Source organism: Canis aureus, chromosome 16, assembly GCF_053574225.1.
Source record: "Canis aureus isolate CA01 chromosome 16, VMU_Caureus_v.1.0, whole genome shotgun sequence".
Lineage (NCBI taxonomy): Eukaryota > Metazoa > Chordata > Mammalia > Carnivora > Canidae > Canis > Canis aureus.
Window position 1 is genome coordinate 32302530 of NC_135626.1, and position 20767 is coordinate 32323296.

The 20767-nt window shown below is 36.4% G+C and overlaps 1 long non-coding RNA gene across 21 annotated transcripts in view; it reads left to right on the forward strand.

Annotated features, from left to right (window-relative positions):
• Positions 1-20767, forward strand: part of LOC144286341 (uncharacterized) — a 55202-nt gene that overhangs the window by 17119 nt on the left and 17316 nt on the right. For 3 of the 21 annotated variants that reach the window (XR_013354401.1, XR_013354392.1, XR_013354408.1), the window contains one exon: positions 13710-13859. The exons of the other annotated variants lie outside the window; for them this stretch is intronic. This is a non-coding gene — a long non-coding RNA (uncharacterized LOC144286341). The remainder of the gene's footprint in view (positions 1-13709; positions 13860-20767) is intronic. 21 annotated transcript variants of the gene reach the window in all.

Consider the following 20767-nt stretch of genomic DNA (forward strand, 5'->3'; position numbering starts at 1 on the left):
GCTGAGATGTTGTTCTTGTTTTGGGGAAGGATACAAAGTTATATATGTTGTTGACTTTTTACACAAGCACCTTTGGATCAAGTAAGAGTTTTGAAAAAGATAGATTATAATAAATGCAAAACAAACTGTTATATGTATTCTAATAAATAACAAAAAAATGTTATAGCTTTATAGAGAAATGGAGAAATAATTTAGATTGGAGACAATAGCCAAAGGTTTACTTGAAGAAATAAAGTTTAATATGCTTCATAAAACAGAAAAAATTCCTCACAGGTGAGTATATCTGGACTTCTGCATATTATAATATTTAAAGGAGTATTTATTTAAAAGCTTCAAATACTGATTTGGATTGATTTTCAAAATAAAGCTGTCACCATGCATTACATTTTTCACAGGCAGTACAATATTTAAAACAATGATATTTGAATGCATTTTATCACATAATTAAAGTTCTTTTGTACACTCCAGGCTTTATCTTAATCTAGTCCAATTAACAAGAATGCATGACTCCTATACTTTGCATAATGACAGTAATGATGAAGAAGAGGATGGTGATAATGGTTGCAGTGAACAGTTACTGAGTGTTTTACAGGTATCAGACAGTATGCTAATGCTGTTATACTATACATGTAATATCTTTTTTTTTAAGATTTTATTTATTTATTCTTGAGAGACACAGAGAGAGAGAGAGAGAGAGAGGAGAGAGAGAGGCAGAGACACAGGCAGAGAGAGAAGCAGGCTCCATGCAAGGAGCCTGACGTGGGACTTGATCCCGGGACTCCAGGATCACACCCTGGGCCAAAGGCAGGCACTAAACCGCTGAGCCACCCTGGGATCCTCCTGTAATATCTTTTTAATTCTACAATAATCCTAGAAATCAGATCAAATCAGTATCTCCTCTTTATGGATAACAAGATTGAAACAAATATTACCTTACTTATAGATAAGCCCTATTTTAAGAACTTTAAATATATGAAAGGTTATATCTGCAGATAAGATAAAATGAGCAGGTACTATTTGCTTTTTAAAAGTTTGTTCAGTTATCAATATTTTTTGTAACTACTTTTCCAGACACTGAGGTGGATGCTAGTTATGAAGAAAATTAAAAAAAAAACAAAACAAAAAAAAAACAAAAAACATGTCCCTGCTCTGAGGAGAGTACTATGTAAGAAATCTGAAAAACAAACAAATAAACAAAATAATGACAATATGATACATACAATGTGAAGAGTGAGAAGTAATGAAGTACAGATCATGAATAGTGCCTCCACTTCTAATAGTCACATACATTGGTTTTGGTGTTTGTGATCTCCAGTCAAACTGATTTAACATTGACATTTATCAGCAAAAAGTTGTCTAGAAATTAAAAATATAATCGTAATAATTAAATTATAATAATAAACTTTTTTGCTTGCCAAAAAAGTGAAGAATAATTACATAATCAGAATTGATCAGCATTTAAAAGTTTTCATGTTTGGTATCTTTATAAATATTTCTGATAATATTTCTGAAAATAATAATTCCATGAAAAGTGGTTTGTAAGAATTAAAGAATATGATATTTGGAATGTGCTTAGCAGATTACTTAACATATAGAAATATTTAATAAATTGTACCTATTAAAAGAAAGTACTGCTCAAACACATGAGAATCTATAAAATTCATAAAGAATGTTATTATTAGTGAAAAAAAAGCAAGAATAAGAAATAGCCCTTAAAAATTGTAAATTCCATAGTTTAGCACTGAAGTTTAACATTGTCAGTAAAACTGTTCAATGATATAGTCAACCATACTTCCTCCAGATAAATCAAAGATGAAAAACAGGAGATAAAATATATGAAAAGTAAGAAAACAGTTAAGAGATCCAACATCTACCTAACAGAGATTAGAGAAAAAAGGAGCTGAGTATTCTCTAAAAATTAATGTGTCTGGGAACCAAAGGGCATGAGTCTTTCTATTTATGGTCCCATGGAGAGCACAATACAATAAAATACCCACATTAAAGCATGTCATAGTAAAGCTTTACCTCAATTGGATAAGATGCTAAAAGCTTCCCGAAAAAAGACAAAACAAGGCAAAGCAACAGGATGGAATTACACTTGTGAACAGAAACACTGAAGGTTGAAAGACAATGGAACGATGACTTCAAAATTCTGAAGGATAATACTTTCTAAACTATAATTCTTGACCAAACTTACTATTGATAAAGATTAAGTGAGGGACAGATACATTTTAAGATATCAATGATCTCAAAATGTTCACTTGCCATCCATTCTTGACTAGTAGGTATTGTTAAAAAGTTAAGGAATAAACTAAGAAAGGCAGCTATGGATTTTAGGAGGCAGGAGGATTAACACAGAAGAGCTTTCCAGAGAAGGCTGTATTTAGCTGTATAAAGAATCTATAGTAAAGAGCTGTGCAGCCATAACTTCTAGAAGAATGCAAGACTGGGGCAAATCCAGTAGAAAAGTAGAAAAGGACTGTAGACTGAACTGGACTATATCCAGTAGAAAAGGACTGCTTCTCAGGGCAGTGGGGAATAAAAACTATGTATGTATATATGTGGATATGAGAAGTTTCCTGATGCATTTGACTATTTGGAGATTACATAATTTAAATTGTATTTGAAAATTTTGAAAATAATACTGGTAGGTGTTTGGAAGATCTGTTAAGAATTTTTAAAAATGTATTAATTTTTACATAAAACATCAGATAAAAAATGAAGCAAATATAAAATTTAGGAAGAGCAATGAGCTGTATAGGAAAGGAAACATCATTGTAATATATTATTTGGTCACAATAATGAACAATATTTATGAATAATAATAATGCTATTATGACTACAAGATGCCAAAAATTCCATGAAATTGAGTCAAGTTTAGAAGGTACAGGGAAGGATATCTAGAGGGTCCAGAGTGGGAAGCACTGGGCCAATTGGGAATTAAATGTTCATTTACCATGAATAAGACCTGAAATCCTTCACTATTTACTATACTGTAAATAGCAATATAAGCAAATCATTTTGAAATATTGATGGTTGCTTCTGAGAAGTAGGTCTGGGTTGTGGGATGTCATGGGAAGAAGACTATTCCTTTTTGGTATGAGCCTGAGAACATTATTTGGAATTTAAATGATGTGTGTGCTTATATAACTCTAATAAACATTTTAAAATACATTTTAAAGTATTAATAAAAATTGTGGCTTCCCAAAGGAATAAATTAATCATTCCTTTGGGTGCCTGGGTGGTGCAGTCAGTTGGGAGTCTGACTCTTAGTTTTGACTCAGGTTGTGATCTCGGTTCGTGGGGTCATGGGATCCAGCCCCATGTAGGGCTCCATGCTCAGCCCAGAGTCTGCTTGAATTTCTCCCTCTCCCTCTGCTCCTCCTGCTCATGCTCTGGTTCTCTCAAATAAGTAAATAAAAATCTTAAAAAATGTAATCTGACATGCTCCCCTTTATTTTCTTTCTTTCTTTCTTTCTTTCTTTCTTTCTTTCTTTCTTTCTTTCTTTCTTCTTTTTTTTTTGAGAAAGAGAGCACATGTTCGAGAGAGTGGGGGTAGGAGTGGGAGTGGGGAGTGAGGCAGGTGGTGGCAGAGGGAGAGAGAATCCACTGGGTGTGGAGCCGAGGCAGGGCTCAATCTCATGACCGTGGGATCAAGACCTGAACTGAAACCAAGAGTCAGATACTTAGCCAACTGCAACATCCAGGTGCCCCATGATATGTTCACCTTTATTCTTTAAATAACTAAATCAAATTTACCTTCTGTACCTGCTAAGTTTAACGAAATTATAGGACCTGTACCCCCACTCCCCACATCCAAAATCCATATACACCAAACCTATATTCACTTGCCTTCAGATGCTTAAGATGGGGGGAAAATCCTTTTTTGTATAATTAAAGATAAAACACTTTAATTCAAATGTATTTATAAAGTTTCTCTCAAATATGAATGCACCTCCTTGTAATGGTAATTATTCAGCAAGTTAGCCTGATAAGGTTGTTATATGATATGGTTCAACATTTCCAGAATGTTATCTGTGATAGTAATTTTGGAAACAGAGAACCCAGCACATAACTGGAACTTTACCATGCTAGCTAAGCATTCAGCTTTCAGTACAATGACTTCATCTCTGATGCATACCAGAATCACCTGAGCTCAGAGATAGTGATAGCTAGGTATAAGAGGTCATCCCTAAAAGCAGAAAAGGATCCAATGCAGTTTCATTCTTGCCCAAAACATCTCTTAGGGAGAATTGTTCCCCCCTGAGAACCTACTCAAGGAACAAAGTCTGCCTCAGATTTTTTTATGAAGTCTGGTGTCAAAAAAAAATCACCTGAAGCAACTAGATCCCTTTAGTGTTGAGTAAAAATATGAAGAGAAAAACTGGCAGAAAGATATGGAGAGAGAAAGAAAAAGAAATTTTCCATTGCTTGTGACACTGAAGATAAAAAGATGGATCTGAGTGGCCAATGGGCCATCTGCAAGCCAAGCCAAAATTATAAGTAAATAAAGAGTATGAATGAACAGAAGCTATGAGATAAGAAGTACAATTCTGAACATTATGTTTGAAGAGAGGGCCGAAGTTTTGATACATTTATTATATAGAGTGGTTCCAACAAGGTGTCAAAAAATAGAATATGAGACTGTGCAGAAATATTGGCAGTCCAGTTGAAGCTGCTGATCACTAAGCTGCCCTTACTCTATTCTTAACTTTGTCAACATGAAGCCTTGGGAAAGTCATTGGCCAATCTAGGTCTTTCTTTCAGAAATGAAATTAAACAAACATTCCTGCCTTTCTCTGTGATGTGAAGGAGCTAAACCACTCCCCAGTCAATCCACCCAGCACATAACAATGTTATTCATCATTAGTAAGTCATTGCATAGAAGGCTTGAGACAGAAAGTGCAAAGATTTACAAGGCAAATTCCTGCTCACAAGTGCTTCGGGGTCTTTGCAGACAAAATCCATTCTTAAAAGAATCAGAGACTCTGCATCCAAGCAAAATATTGACCGTAATAGTTTCTTTCAGGTTAGAAGACACAGCAAGTATTATAACTGATGATATTTTTCTAGTCCTCAAATCAGTGTTTCTCAGGGCTTAGGAGAACTTAATGAATGCCGCTTGGTATTTTTCTTCTCGTGCTGTATGTTTCCTATCAGATTTCCTACTGCAGCATTTTGATTATTTCTGTTTTGAAGCTTCTTCCTCCAAATTGCTTTTTGGGGCGGGGATCTGCAAGAAGATAAAAGTATAGTTTGTGATCTTACAGAGTGATTCAGGGATTAGAGCCCTGGCACTGAGTCCCTTGCTTATACCCTGCTTACCTTGCTGTATGAAACTCTGTTGAAAATGTCCAGGGTTTCATCTACGATAGTAACACAGGATAGCAGAGAACCATTTGTTGGAACTTTGAAATGTCAGCTGTCCTTTGTAGCTTTTCCTCTGATGTAAGCATCTAACTTTTAGTACATGAATAGCAGTGTCCCTTTGGGAGTTTAAAAAATATAATTTTCTAGGCCTTGTCCTTGGATATTTAAGTGGTCTTGGGTATGTGCAAAGTATGTTTGTCTTTCCAAGTTTTCCGGGTGGTTTTCGTGTGTGGTCAGGATTGAGATCCCATTAGGCTAAGAGATTAAGTTGTAGAAGTCATAGAATACTCTGGAAAAGAGGGCAAAGCATCTTCTCTGATTCAAATGCTTTAAAAACATTCCTCCAAGATTTGCTAAATGAAGAATGCCCAGTGAAAAAGAGTGGAGAAGGAGGTACATTCAAGAGAGGGTGGATTAATAATTCTTAGGACTGGGGCAGCCCGGGTGGCCCAGTGGTTTAGTGCTGCCTTCAGCCCAGAGTGTGATCCTGGAGACCCGGGATCGAGTCCCACGTTGGGCTCCCGGCATGGGGCCTGCTTCTCCCTCTGCCTGTGTCTCTGCCTCTCTTTCTCTGTGTGTCTCTGATGAATAAATAAATAAAATCTTTTAAACAAATAATTCTTAGGACTGTGGGGGGAGAGTGGGAATGAGAAGGATAACGGACTTTGGGTGAAGATTCTTTATAATCTGAGATTTCCCCAGAGTATAGAAATTTCATGCAAGATTTCTATATGAAGCTCTCCCTAACAGGTTTTTAGAAAAATTGGGTATAAAGTCACTGCTGTTATTTTGCAGGTCCCCTAACATTGCACTTGCTGTGAGTGTGATTCAGGGGAAGGCCTGTAGGCCAGTGCTAATTTGCATGCCTCATCCCTTGATGCTAACAGAGGCCAAAGCTTTGGAATGCTTCCTTTATGAATTTCAGACTAAGCTGAAATACTGATGAGTTTTTGATTTTTGGAAATAGGGCATGTTATTCAGAGTGGTAATATCTTGTTCAGATGTTGATTAGCTGGCTGTCTTTGATTCTGGGCTGAGAGCTGTCAATGTTTCAAAGAAAGCAAAATTATCTTTATGGTCCATCCTCTTTTTCTTTCTTTTTTTCCCCCATCTTCTTTTTCTACTGCCCCTTCCTCTAGTATAACCCTGTCCCTTGGGTTTCCAGTATCTGTTTGGTCTTGCTATTTTCTTCATCCCAAACTGTGTGACTCCCCTGTCTCATTGTTTCTGGGTTTGTCACAACTCTGAAGATTTCTGATGGCAGAGTCACCATGCAGCATCTGGAGACTGAAGAACTGTGTAAAGTTAAAGCAGGAGTTTGGCTTGAGGCAAATCCCTTGTGAGCAGTCAAGAATGCCATTCATTTCTAATTCTTGCTTCTCTAAACCCACAGGAAATAAATATGAGTAATATAGCCAGAGGATAGAGCTCTGGATCCTTAATGGTGGTTCCCTGATGTGGGAAATCACCCTTTCTTTTCCCACCTGATACAAATAGCCATTTTAATTTATCTCTGAGGCAGAATTGAGGGTGATTGCCTTTTTTTTTTTTTTTTCTGTCTGCTGCAAAGAGAAGAGAGAGGGTCTCCGGAGTGTGTTTTCCAATAGAAGGGCTTTAGCTAAAGAGAAAAGCCTGCTGATTGTAGACTTAATTTACATGCATTGTAAAGATGCTTCCTTCCTTTGCTAATTGGTGTGTGGTCCATTAACGCCCTGAGTCCTACAGCAGCCCCTCACCTGGTCAGTCACTTAAAGAAGCCTAGCCTTGGGAAATGCAAATTTCCATCCAGCTCTGCAGAGGAATGAAACTGTCGGAAGAGTAATGAACTGAGAACTTGTACGTACACAGTCACTAAAATGAATTCTAATTTAGTTTCAGATTCATAATATCTCTGTTAATTCAATCACCATTTAATCCCCCCCCCCCCCCGCCCCCACCATAAGGCTCTGGGTGAATTATTTTTTTACAATCGCTTAGTACCCAGTGTTTATTTTTCTCAATAGAAATTTCTAAAACCTAGGAAGTTGTCCTAAAATCCTGAAGGACATGTAATCTTCTTTTGAAGATTGGGCTGTCCTGGAACAATATAATGTTCTTTAGTGACTTTAATCCTAAAACGTCTCCAAGGCTGTTCCTGAGTGTGCTGGGCACTTAAGGATTATCTGCCCCTAGGTATTAAGGGGTCTCTGGTGTTTATCTCTGTCAGCTTCACCTTACTTGATGTCTCAACTTGTTTAACTGTCAAGTCATTTTTTGGGTGATTGTTACCAAACTCCATTATTCAACTTAATAAAAATCTGCATAGTGTGGAAAAAATTATCAAGTTTGAAACCAAATACCTGTTTGTGCTCTATTTACCACGAACAATTTGTGTGGCAAGTTGCTTAATATAAAAAATCCCTCTTGGGATCCCTGGGTGGCGCAGTGGTTTGGCGCCTGCCTTTGGCCCAGGGTGTGATCCTGGAAACCCGGGATCGAATCCCACGTCAGGCTCCCGGTGTATAGAGCCTGCTTCTCTCTCTGCCTATGTCTCTGCGCTTCTCTCTCTCTCTTTAAAAAAAAAAAAAAAAATCCCTCTTTTCTTCATTGTATGGTAGAATTAGTATGATTAAATGAGATACTATATTTAGAATATCTACTGCAGAATCAAGCTTATGGCAAGAGCTAAACAAGTAGTCAGCTTTACTATTACTCTACAACTACAGTGAGTTAAAGTCCTGGGATGGCTTTTGACAAGGAAGGCATTAAAAATAACTTTCTGAGATGACAAGTATGTTCTAGGTCTTGATCTAGGTGATGAAATGCTCTACATCTTTGCCCAAGTTATTTTTTTTTATGTAAAAGTTCATTAAGCTGTGGACTTAAAATTTATGCATCCTACTAATTTTAAAAATGTGTTTTGTGAAAGCAGTTTATTATCACTTAATTGCTCTGACTTCAGAATCTTCCTAAACATTAATGGGATCATCTTAATAAAACTGATATATTAGTAGAGTATATAAATAGAAATCTGCAGTTAGAAGATAATGTATTTGCCCATATGTATGAGTGAGAAGATAGCAGTTTAAACATTATATGTAGTTTGCTTAGATTATAAAAGTATTCTATTTGCACTGAAGAAAATTTGGAAAATGAAAATTAAAAAGCTCACAACCTAAGTAATCAGTCATAGGAAAGAACTCACAATATCATCATTCAGAGAAAACTGGTGTTGGGATGCCGAGTGGCTCAAAGGTTGAGCATCTATGTGCCTTTGGCTCCAGGGGTGATCCCATGTGGGATCGAGTCCCACATCGGGCTTCCTTGATGGAGCCTGCCTCTCCCTCTGTCTGTGTTTCTGCCTCTCTCTGTCTCTCTCTGTGTCTCACATGAAAGAATAAAATCTTAAAAAAAAAAAAAAAATGGAGAAAACCACTGTTAATGTTTGCTAAGTCATTTCTTTGCACATATACATATATATGTGCAATATATAGGTCATATATATTGTAATAATATGTCATACTGGTACAACATACTGTTTTTATTTAATGATGTATTATATTCCCTGTATTTCAGATACTTTCATATTATTTTTAATGTCTGCAGAGAAGTTCATAGCATAAAAATATAATTTATAAATCTCACTCTGACATTTAGATTAGTTCTCCTTTTGATTTGATTTAATTATAGTTATCTTGCAATAAACTTTTTTGTAAGACAGTGAGTGCACCTACCCAGAAGTAGAATTGCTGGACTAAAATATATGTACATTTTAAAACTTTTGATAGCTGTATCCAAATTACCCTTCCAAAAACTTACAGTTATTTACATTCCTGCCTACAGTGAATCACAGGCATTTTCTCACATGCTTGCCAGTGCTGAATACTAAAAAAACTAAACTTTGCCAAAGCAATAGGCAAAATGCAACATTTTAGATTATGTTGTTTTGGTTACTAGTGAGGTTAATTTTTTAAAATATGTATTTAACCTTTTATAATTCCTACATATATGTTTGTTTACCATATCAGTCTTCATGTAATTATAATTAAGTAGCACTAGCCTGTTACATATTTAGGGTTTCAGAATTTCACCTTGAGATAGAGCATTCTAAGTACAGTTGCACCAGTATTTGGTCCAAGGACAACATTGGTTAAAACTCTACATGAGATCACATTCTCATAATTTCCCAGCAACACACACAACTCAGTAGAGGTTTCCCTAATGAAGACAGTGGTTCTCTTCTTCTTCAGTGAAATACAGGTGTCAAAAACCTCCACAAACCCTGGGGACTTTTTAAATGGAAATTGAAGCGATCCTCCTCCATCAGCTCTGATGGGGAGCAAATTGTAAGACCCAAACATAGCAAACAACTTTTTCCTTCTCTTTTCCTGATCACTGTTTTGGAGATTGGTAGCAACCATTGAGCCAAGGATAGAACCATAATATACTAAATATACTAAAGGACTGCTCCCAACATATGCTGTTTGGGAATTTGTGCAAAACAGTGGGCTATCCCTTGTGTGTACTAGATCCCAGTAGATATTGAGGGGGTCCCTTCACTGCATAATACTTTGATTAAATGGTCATTATCAAATTCATGGGCTGTGTGAGGTATAGTGATTTATTGATAGCAGCAAGATGCATAAAGAAGAAGCATGCATTCAATTTTCTATTGTCCTATCAGTCAGCACATGTGAAGAATCTTTGTAGTATACAAGCACCATCTTTTCCTCCACAGTCCAACAACCATCTCTCTCCCTCTCCTCTCTCTTTCTCCTTCTCTCTGTCTCTCTCTGTCTCTGTCTCTGTCTCTCTGCTTTCCCCTTTATGTCAACTATGCAGTTTCTGGTTAGCTTCACATCTTCTAAGACAAGAAAGGTAGTAACTGTTACTGCTCACAGTGACATGGCTTGTTGGAATCTGTATGTGTTGCAATAATAAGAGATCCTCTTGCTCTGCAATTCCTAATCTCATTTACTTAATGCTGGCTACATACTCATGATGCTGCATCATCCACCCAGTCACCAGTGACAACTGACTTCCAATGACTCAAGGTTTTTACTTTGCTTTAGTGATGAAGACCACAGATGCAATTTTATCTGGAGCATGCAAGAAAATGTGAACAACAATTCATTTTCCTGTCATGTTAAATTTATAATTTGGAATTTCCTAGCATAAAGGTAAAACCACATCTTTCCTTGAACTCTTTAAGCCATAATCGCTACATTCCTAGAAAGACCTCTTTCAATTTTGATGATACCTCTATCACCTAGTTAAGAGGCCTGAGGGCAGAGTGAGAAAAGTGGTCCCCTTCATGCATGCAGTATCTATCCCTCTAATCATCATGGACTAAGACCAACTCAGGAGAGAATAATGTCCTAAGTGACAGACATCAGTGAAGGTAGCAGAAATGCCCCCTGGGTTACATAACAATGGTTTTAAATCCCTCAAGGAGAGAGACAACAGCCACTCTTGGAAGACTGCTACACACTGGAGGTGGAACTAGCAATGGGTGTGGAGTGAGAGACCCAGTTTAAGCACTGGAAGGCCACATAGGTTAAAGACATCTGCCCCCACTCCTGCTGTCCCCATTCCATGTGTACTATTGTCAGAACATGAACTGGTGAGAACCAACACATGTAGCCTAAACCCAAGGGTCATCTGTGGACCATCCCATCAGTATCCCTCAACTCATCCTATGGGCAAGGTGAGTGGTACTCTCCCAAAATCAGCATGTGGTAGCCCAATCTCATACAACCTTGGGGAAAACAAATATTGCACTGGATAATATGAATAATCTTAACTAATTGAGCCACCCGGGGGACCCAAATCAATTTTTTTTTTAAAAAGGAAAATATGTATTGCTCAGCTTTCTAAGTATTTGGAAGGGAATTTACAAACAACCACTCATCCAGTTTTAAGTATATCAAATACAGAAGGACTGGCCTCTGATCCAGTTTCTACTAATTATAACTCAGGTTGACTCATAGCACTTGTCTTAGCCTTTGTTTCCTCATATTAGAAACTGCAGTAAAGTAAATATCTTTGAAAATCCTTTCCTTTAACATTTCTAGGCTGGTATACTCACCTGTGATGGGTTTATGTTTATAAATTTGTAGAGAAATATTTGTTTTTTAAATAAATTAATTGTTTATTGGTGTTCAATTTACCAACATACAGAATAACACCCAGTGCTCATCCCGTCAAGTGTCCCCCTCAGTGCCCGTCACCCATTCACCCCCACCCCCGCCCTCCTCCCCTTCCACTACCCCTAGTTCGTTTCCCAGAGTTAGGAGTCTTTATTTTTTGTCTCCCTTTCTGATATTTCCCACACATTTCTTCTCCCTTCCCTTATATTCCCTTTCACTATTATTTATATTCCCCAAATGAATGAGAACATATAATGATTGTCCTTCTCCGATTGACTCATTTCACTCAGCATAATACCCTCCAGTTCCATCCACGTTGAAGCAAATGGTGGGTATTTGTCATTTCTAATGGCTGAGTAATATTCCATTGTATACATAAACCACATCTTCTTTATCCATTCATCTTTCGTTGGACACCGAGGCTCCTTCCACAGTTTGGCTATTGTGGACATTGCTGCTATAAACATCGGGGTGCTGGTGTCCCGGTGTTTCATTGCATCTGAAGCTTTGGGGTAAATCCCCAACAGTGCAATTGCTGGGTCATAGGGCAGGTCTATTTTTAACTCTTTGAGGAACCTCCACACAGTTTTCCAGAGTGGCTGCACCAGTTCACATTCCCACCAACAGTGCAAGAGGGTTCCCTTTTCTCCGCATCCTCTCCAACATTTGTGGTTTCCTGCATTGTTAATTTTCCCCATTCTCACCGGTGTGAGGTGGTATCTCATTGTGGTTTTGATTTGTATTTCCCTGATGGCAAGTGATGCAGAGCATTTTCTCATGTGCGTGTTGGCCATGTCTATGTCTTCCTCTGTGAGATTTCTGTTCATGTCTTTTGCCCATTTCATGATTGGATTGTTTGTTTCTTTGGTGTTGGGTTTAAGAAGTTCTTTATAGATCTTGGAAACTAGCCCTTTATCTGATACATCATTTGCAAATATCTTCTCCCATTCTGTAGGTTGTCTTTGAGTTTTGTTGACTGTATCCTTTGCTGTGCAAAAGCTTCTTATCTTGATGAAGTCCCAATAGTTCATTTTTGCTTTTGTTTCTTTTGCCTTCATGGATGTATCTTGCAAGAAGTCACTGTGGCCGAGTTCAAAAAGGGTGTTGCCTGTATTCTCCTCTAGGATTTTGATGGAATCTTGTCTCACATTTAGATCTTTCATCCATTTTGAGTTTATCTTTGTGTATGGTGAAAGAGAGTGGTCTAGTTTCATTCTTCTGCATGTGGATGTCCAATTTTCCCAGCACCATTTATTGAAGAGACTGTCTTTTCTTCCAGTGGATAGTCTTTCCTGCTTTGTCGAATATTAGTTGACCATAAAGTTGAGGGTCCCCTTCTGGGTTCTCTATTCTGTTCCATTGATATGTGTCTGTTTTTGTGCCAGTACCACACTGTCTTGATGACCACAGCTTTGTAGTACAACCTGAAATCTGGCATTGTGATGCCCCCAGATATGGTTTTCTTTTTTAAAATTCCCCTGGCTATTCGGGGTCTTTTCTGATTCCACACAAATCTTAAAATAATTTGTTCTAACTCTCTGAGGAAAGTCCATGGTATTTTGATAGGGATTGCATTAAACGTGTAAATTGCCCTGAGTAACATTGACATTTTCACAATATTATTTCTGCCAATCCATGAGCATGGAATATTTTTCCATCTCATTGTGTCTTCCTCAATTTCTTTCAGAAGTGTTCTGTAGTTTTTAGGGTATAGATATTTTACCTCTTTGGTTAGGTTTATTCCTAGGTATCTTATGCTTTTGGGTGCAATTGTAAATGGGATTGACTCCTTAATTTCTTGTAGAGAAAAATTTGATTAGCTCATCCTATGAAATGGAGAGGTTGGTTTATGGGATTTCTACTAACTCTTATTTCCCCTTTTGTCTCATGTTTCCTCTTTGACAGTGGAGTGTGAGAAGCTATGTGCACTGTAGGTTTCTAGTTAATATAAGGGACTGTGATCATTCTACCCATCTTCTCTGAATGTGTTCAATTAAAACATTCCATGCAGTCCATTTGTTGTGGCTTTTCCACTGGATTGACTACCATCCTCTAGATTGAGAATCATTTTGTCTTACTGTGATTACTTTATGAAAACATGGGACAAACAGACTTTGGGCATTGTGCTAGAACCTAAGAATTTTCTAATTAGACTCTACTTACTGTATATCTTGTAATTATTTTTTGAGATTTTGTTTATTTATTTGATAGAAAAAGAGAGAAACAGGAAGCATGTGCAGAGGAGGTGCAGAGGCAGAGAATCTCAAGCAGACTGCTGAGCACAGAGTCCAATGTTGGGCTCAATCTCACAACCCTGAGATCATGACCTGAGTGGAAACCAAGAGTTGGACACTCAATGGAGTGAGTCATCCAGGCACCCCTCTATCTACTTCAAATTCAATCTTTTATGGACTATTAAAATTTGGAAAAATAAAAGCCAAATTCTCTATGATATAGATCAGGTAATATCAATACCTACTACTTGACTTCTATAGAAGTATCCTTTTTTTCCCTCTGCATATCCAATTCCAATGCTCTTTTCAGTGCTCTGTCCAAAACTTTCTGTTGCCCTGAATTTTCTTTAGTTTTGTTGTTGTGGTGTTTTTCTTACCTTTTCTTCATGTTCACACAAATCTTGATTGCTTCTTCTTTTTTGGGGAGCGGGAGATGGTGTTGGTTTGAAAGTAAAGCTTAACCAGAGATTTATCACATGCTGGTCTGTGTGTGCCTGGTAGAGGCATGGTTATAGGATACATCATAGCTTCCTGAGTCACAAAGCTCTGGACTGGAATCTCAGCTTTAACATTTACTAACTAAGGGACTGTAGGCAAGTTACACAACCTCACAGACCTGCATTGTTCCTTCAGTAAAATAGGGAAAATAATTCCTTTGCAGGCTTGTTGTGTGGCTTAAATCAGATATTCACAATATAAAGTACCTTGCTTGGTAAGTGCTCAGTTTTATTTTTAACTTTCCCTCCTCTGGTTGTTGATTTTTGTTTTATTAAATTTTGGTTAAACAAGAGATATTGGCAACACTAAAAGCCTTTTGGAAAGTCAAGTGTCACAAATTTAGCATAAATCAAACACTTGGTCCAAAATTGGGGTTTAGTTTCTAAAAATCCTGCTAAATAAATTTTGTCACATTAAATCAGGCTTACTCTCCTGCTTTGTTGTTTGTTTGCTTGCTCTTTTGACTTTTGTGACTTTTCCCCATCTGTAGATAACACATTTTAGTTAGTTTCTTGTTGTTAATATTCAAACTCCATTTCAACACCTTTATTCTGTTAAAAACGAAGCTGGCTGTGGATGGGTCATCATTAAATGGACTAAGAGGTCTACAGAATGCAGAGCACTTTGTATTTATTAGCGGAGGTCTGAATTGCCAACCTTACAAGAAATGTGGCATGTGCAAAGTGTAATTATAATCTCATTTTGATAGATTCTAATGGAGTGTAATTACATATTGCACACCTAGAGTTCTGATGTTAATTACATTCCCGTTTGCTAGAGGCTACTAAGTTCCCCCAAATGGCCAAAGACAGTATCTGGCTAAAACAACAGATAGAACAGTTGTGAGGAGTAGATATCTACATTTATCTACTTTAAGGAATTCATTTGGATGCTATTCATAGGTGGCAATCAGTCCTGAAGTTTGACCCACGGAGAGCTAAAATCCCCAAGTGGTCAAATAATATGATAACCATGGTTTTATCAGCACATTAAACTCTATTTGTTTTAATTCCAGCTGTGAGGATTATGTATTATATTTTTCAAGGGCACATTTCCTTGCTTATAGGGAGCAGAGGGTGTTCTTTTGAACTATGTAACAGTAGCAAACGGCTAAATCTCCTTCATGGCCAGAAAGTTTAGTCTTTAAATCTTCTACTCTTCAGTAACAAAGGACCATCTCCCTTGTCAAGAGATTAGAAAATCACAAGAGATTCTGTTTTTGGAGATTCTTTTATTTCCTTGTGTTTGAGACAGCTAACTGAGGTTTCTGATTAAGCCATGTCTCTGACAGTTTCATATATATACCCTTGGTATTCATTTTGTGTTGTTGCCCAGTTTATAACAATATAATATTAATAGAAAAATAAGATTATTGAATAAAATTATAAAACAAATAACAGATAAGGAGATAATATTTACATTACAACAAGATTCCTACAAAGTGTCAAGAAATAACTAAAATGGCTTAAAGAAAAATGATCAAAGAATGAAAATAGACAACAGAGAAGAAAATGTAATAGTTTCATACAAATAAGACAGTCAAATTAAATATTGATCAGAAGCTTACAAATTAAAATACCAATGAGATATCATTTTTACCCACTAGAGCAGCAAGTAAAATAAAAAGAGAGAGAAATAAGATCTATTTCTGGTAGGGATATGAATAAAAGTATTCTCTCATAGATTTCTTTTGGAAATAGAAATGTTAAACCATTTTTACAAAAGTATGAAATAACACTTACTAGAATTAAAAATATCTCTTTCAAAAAAAGATTTTATTTATTCATTTGAGGGAGAGAGAGACACAGAGGACCAGCAAGGGGAGGGGCAGGTGGAGAAGGAGGAGTAGGCTCCCTGCGCAGCAGGCAGCCTGACTCTGGGCTCCATCCCAGGACCTTGAGATCATTACCTGATCCAAAGTGAGATGCTTAAGAAACCGAGCCATCTAGGCACCCTTAGAATTAAAAATATCTTTAACTTCAATAATCTCACTCCTAGAAATCTATCCTAAAGTGGTAAAGGCCTAGTCAAAGCCTTTATGCATATGCATGTTTATTAAAGTGGTGTCCATAGTGGAAATAAGTAAAAAAAAAGAAAAAATGAAGTTATATCATTTGATTCAGATCAAGTTCTTTTAGCTATTACTGAATAAGCAATGTAAAACACAATTATAACATTCCATTTTAAATAAATTTTAAAATAAATATATATTTACACAGATGATTATATACATTATGTTTTCACTTTGTATGAATATTTGCAATATGTACAACTTCTAACAGTAGTATTTGTATATGGTCAAATGAGCTGGGAACAAAGTATAGAAAAAAACAAGACTGAATACGTTTTTAAAATGGGTTGTCTGTGGGATGGGGTTAAAGTAGGTGAAAGTGGGTGGAGGAGAGGAAAAGAAGGAAATGTGGAGTAAAAGAAAAAAGAATATTAAAATCAGATAAAAAACAAGGTGTAATATGATACCCTTTATGTAAATAATGCATATGTGAGTACTTTCACGTTCACAAAAATTAGAAAAAAGAGGGAGCTAGCTAATATCTACTGACATGATTTATATATGCAATATTCTCAAGTTAATAAAAGTAAATTATTAAAAATTTAAGACAGTGGTTCTCTCTTGGGAGCACGTTGGCAATGAGTAGGGAAAAGATATTTAGTTGAAGAAGGGTACCTATGGTTTCCAAAGCTTTTAACAGTTGTTACAACATTAATTTTAATATTTTATGTATACATGCTACATCATAATGGTTTGTCTATGTGAAGTGTACCATAATATTAAAATGCAGTTTTTCAAGTAATATAAAAAAAAGCAGATAAGTGATGTATATGCATGATTTTTTAAAAATAAAAATGAGCAAACAGAAACCTAAAACTTTTTAAAACACAAACACACACACACACACAGAGTTTCAGAAGCTACATGCATTTCAGGCTTATAGTTAATATGCAATTCAAGAGCATGGAAAAGTTGTGGAAAGAATCTGGCAAGGATTTAAATACTGAATGGAGTTTGAGAAAGAAGTAGAATGGGATGTAGTGAAGGGAAAAAAATGTTGTTTTGCCTTTGTACCTTTGTATTGTATTATCTCCTTTGTGTAACTAACATTATTCATTCTACTGTTGCAGTTTGGAAAAAAAAAACAACTTTAAGGGAGAACATTAAAAATATTTTTTTTTTAAAAAAGGAAATGTATGTAATTGGGAAGATGGGATTGAAACAAAGTTAGCTTAAAATCTTTTTCAACCATTAATTTCAGCTCAGAAATCCCCTCCTCTGACAGCCTTCCTTGTATTTTCCCATTTTTCCTCAGATCCTTATAGGTTAACCCTTGTCACTCATTGCATTGCTGTGACACACTGATTATTGGAATTATAATAACCCCTCTGTTTCCTTCACTAAAGTTGGGATTCCACTGTTTAACACCTTACTTGTTCCTAGCTTCTAACATAATGCCAGAGCCCCTGCAGGAACACAATAAATTCCTGAGGAATCTCATATCCCTTATAAATCAGTGGATTTGCTCTTGCCTGAACCAGTTCAATTAACCCTATTCTATACACAAGCAACATCCTTAAATCAGACAAGTAATCAATGGAACCCAACTGGAAGATAAAAAATGAGATTGATGAGGAGTGCCTGAGTGGGTCAGTTGATTAAGTGTCCAACTTGTGATTTCAGCTCAGGTCATGATCTCATGGGTTGTAAGATCAAGCCCCACTTTGGGCTCCATGCTCAGCAAAGAGTCTGCTTGAGATTCTCTCTCTCCTTTTCTCTCTGCCCCCCATCTCGCTCTCTGTTTCTCTTTAAAATAAATAAATATTCTTTAAAAAGAATCAGATTGGTGAATATATCTTAAAAGCTAAAAATATATTTCTACTATTAAAAAAAAAAACCAGGAAAATACCCTTGCTGAACCTCATAGTTAGTTATACATGGAGAGAATATATGATGCACCATAACATGCATAGGCTATATCAAATTTACTTCTCAGATATGTTAATATCATTATATGCAAGATGACAATTTCAGCAAAACTTTCTTGCTTACCATACAACAGATATTTTTCTAAATTATTACTATCTCATTCAATACAGTGCACTATTATTGTCCTGATTTGACAGATAAAACCTAGGCAAATACAGGTTAACTAACTTCTTAACGATCAATTGAGCCAGAAAATATCAGAACTCAGAATTTAATTCAGATAGTCTCAGAGTCTGTGCTATGTTACTTCTGAATAGGAGAAATGGATTTTAAAGGTTAAAAAAATGCTCTTCAGTTTTCCTCCATGCATAAATAATAAGCTTAATTTATAAAGTATCTTAAGTATTTCTATATATAACATTTCAAAAGCTTCATGTTAATTGGAAAAAAATCTGTCACTTTTATAAGTTGAATAAAGGCAAAGAGTTTTTTAATTGAACATGTTTTTAAGAATTCCTCGTATACAAACTTTACCTGAAACTAGGATTTTCTTCTATAACCTCTCTGACATCATTAATCACTACTTAAAGAATTCCAGTCATGGCACTTGGACCTGCCCTCCCTATCCCATGTTCACTGTCAGCTTTTATTTTTTTTTAAGACTTATTTATTTATTTTAGAGAGCATGGTGCAAAGGGAGAAGGGGAGAGAGAATCTCAAGCAGACTCCTTGCTAACCATGGAAACCAAGGTGGGGCTCGATCTCATGGCCTGATCTAAAATCAAGAGTCAGATGCTTAACTTACTGAGCCACCCAGGTGCCCCTCACTGTCATCTTTGTATTACCATCATCTTATTTTATAAAAAAGTTTACTGGAACACATGCTCCTTAAGATCTGTTTATGAACACATTAGCCTATTTGTCCTGCCTCCGTGTATACATTTGCCCTTACCCTATAAATGTGCTTTAAAGACTGGTACATGCCAGTCTTTAAAGCACAGAAAACAGGTCAAAACAGGCCTCTGTCCATAACCCATGTTTCAGGTTGTCTGTTCATTTGCCCATCTTATACTTTGCTTTACTCTTCTCTCTCCTCAGCTCTTTGAACCCGACTTGCTGCCCTATGCCTACTCTGAAAAAAATGACTGGGCACTTTAGAATTCAAATAACTAAATTCTACATGGTAGATCTTGAGTTAATTACATTATTCTCCTGCTAAGTGTTTCTAGACTACATTTCCTCAGATGGTCAAAGTGTCTATTATAGTTTTCAAACACTTCACCATGAGAATCACACTTTCTGAAATGTGGTCTACTTTTTTCAGTAACCTTCAAATGCAGAGCTGCAGAGCACACAGTTTTCTTTTCTTTCTTTTTAAAGATTTTGTTTATTTATTTGAGAGAAAGAGAGAGAGAGAAAGAGAGAGAGAGAGAGAATAAGCAGTAGTGAGGGGCAGAAGGAGAGAGAGAGAGAGAGAGAGAGAGAGAAACAGACTCCCTGATGAGCCAGACCCATTGTGGGGCTTCATCCCAGGACACAGAAACCATGACCTGAGCCAAAGGCAGATGCTTAACTGACTGAGCCACCCAGGCCCCAAGAACACAGTTTTCAATGCAGAGTCTGAGTGCAGCACAGTGGGGATGGCTGTCTCTCTTCTTTACACATAGAATCGATGTGAGGAGTCCCATTTCACTACTGCCTCACAGAGGGTACTGTCAGTTGTTATTCACTTTTCATTTGTTTATTTATCACATTCTACTACCTGTTTTTTTTTGTAAAGCCATCTCTATGCTGAACATGAATCTCCAACTCACAACCCTGAGATCAAGATTCCTATGCTCTACTGAGAGCCAGGCACTCCTCTATTACCTGTTTTTAAGTCAGATCTATCCCAGCTTCTTCTTAGACAGTTGACTATTTTTTAAAGGACCAGGTTAAAATCTTTTATAATAAACTCTTCCAAATCTTTTCTTCACTTACATCAGATAATAAATATTGAGATCTCTGATTGTCATTATATGTCTTAGGTATTCCTGACACGACACAGACAGCATCTGTGTGTTTGATTAGCTTGCCTTCTGGGTTCCCTTATGTCACTGATAAGCAAGTTGACTGGGATGCAAATAGAACTCACTGAGGGTGATTGTTCAGGCTACTTACTCATGTCATTTTTTATTCATTCATTCATTTATTCACTCAGTATACATTTTTGAAAGCCAGTTATGTATGAGATATTGTGTTATGTTCTAGGAACATAAATAAATAGAAAATAAGTCCCATATCCCCCAAGGAATTCACAAATGAATGGGATACAAACAAATGAACAAAATATTCTGATATGGATAAAAAGTAACTGAGACAGTGTAAAGGAGACATTTCTAGAGAGAAGAGATTCATCATGTTTTATTCTTTCTAGCAACATAGTGCCTGACACAGAGAAAGCATATTTTATGCACCAAATGTATATTTTATGAATGAACATCTACTGTCCTTAATAGCAGACAACATGCATTTGATTAGAGGATTTTCTTTTGCAGTAACAACTTTAAATCCCTCACATTTTTGGAACAATAATAAGCAAACATTCCTACCACATC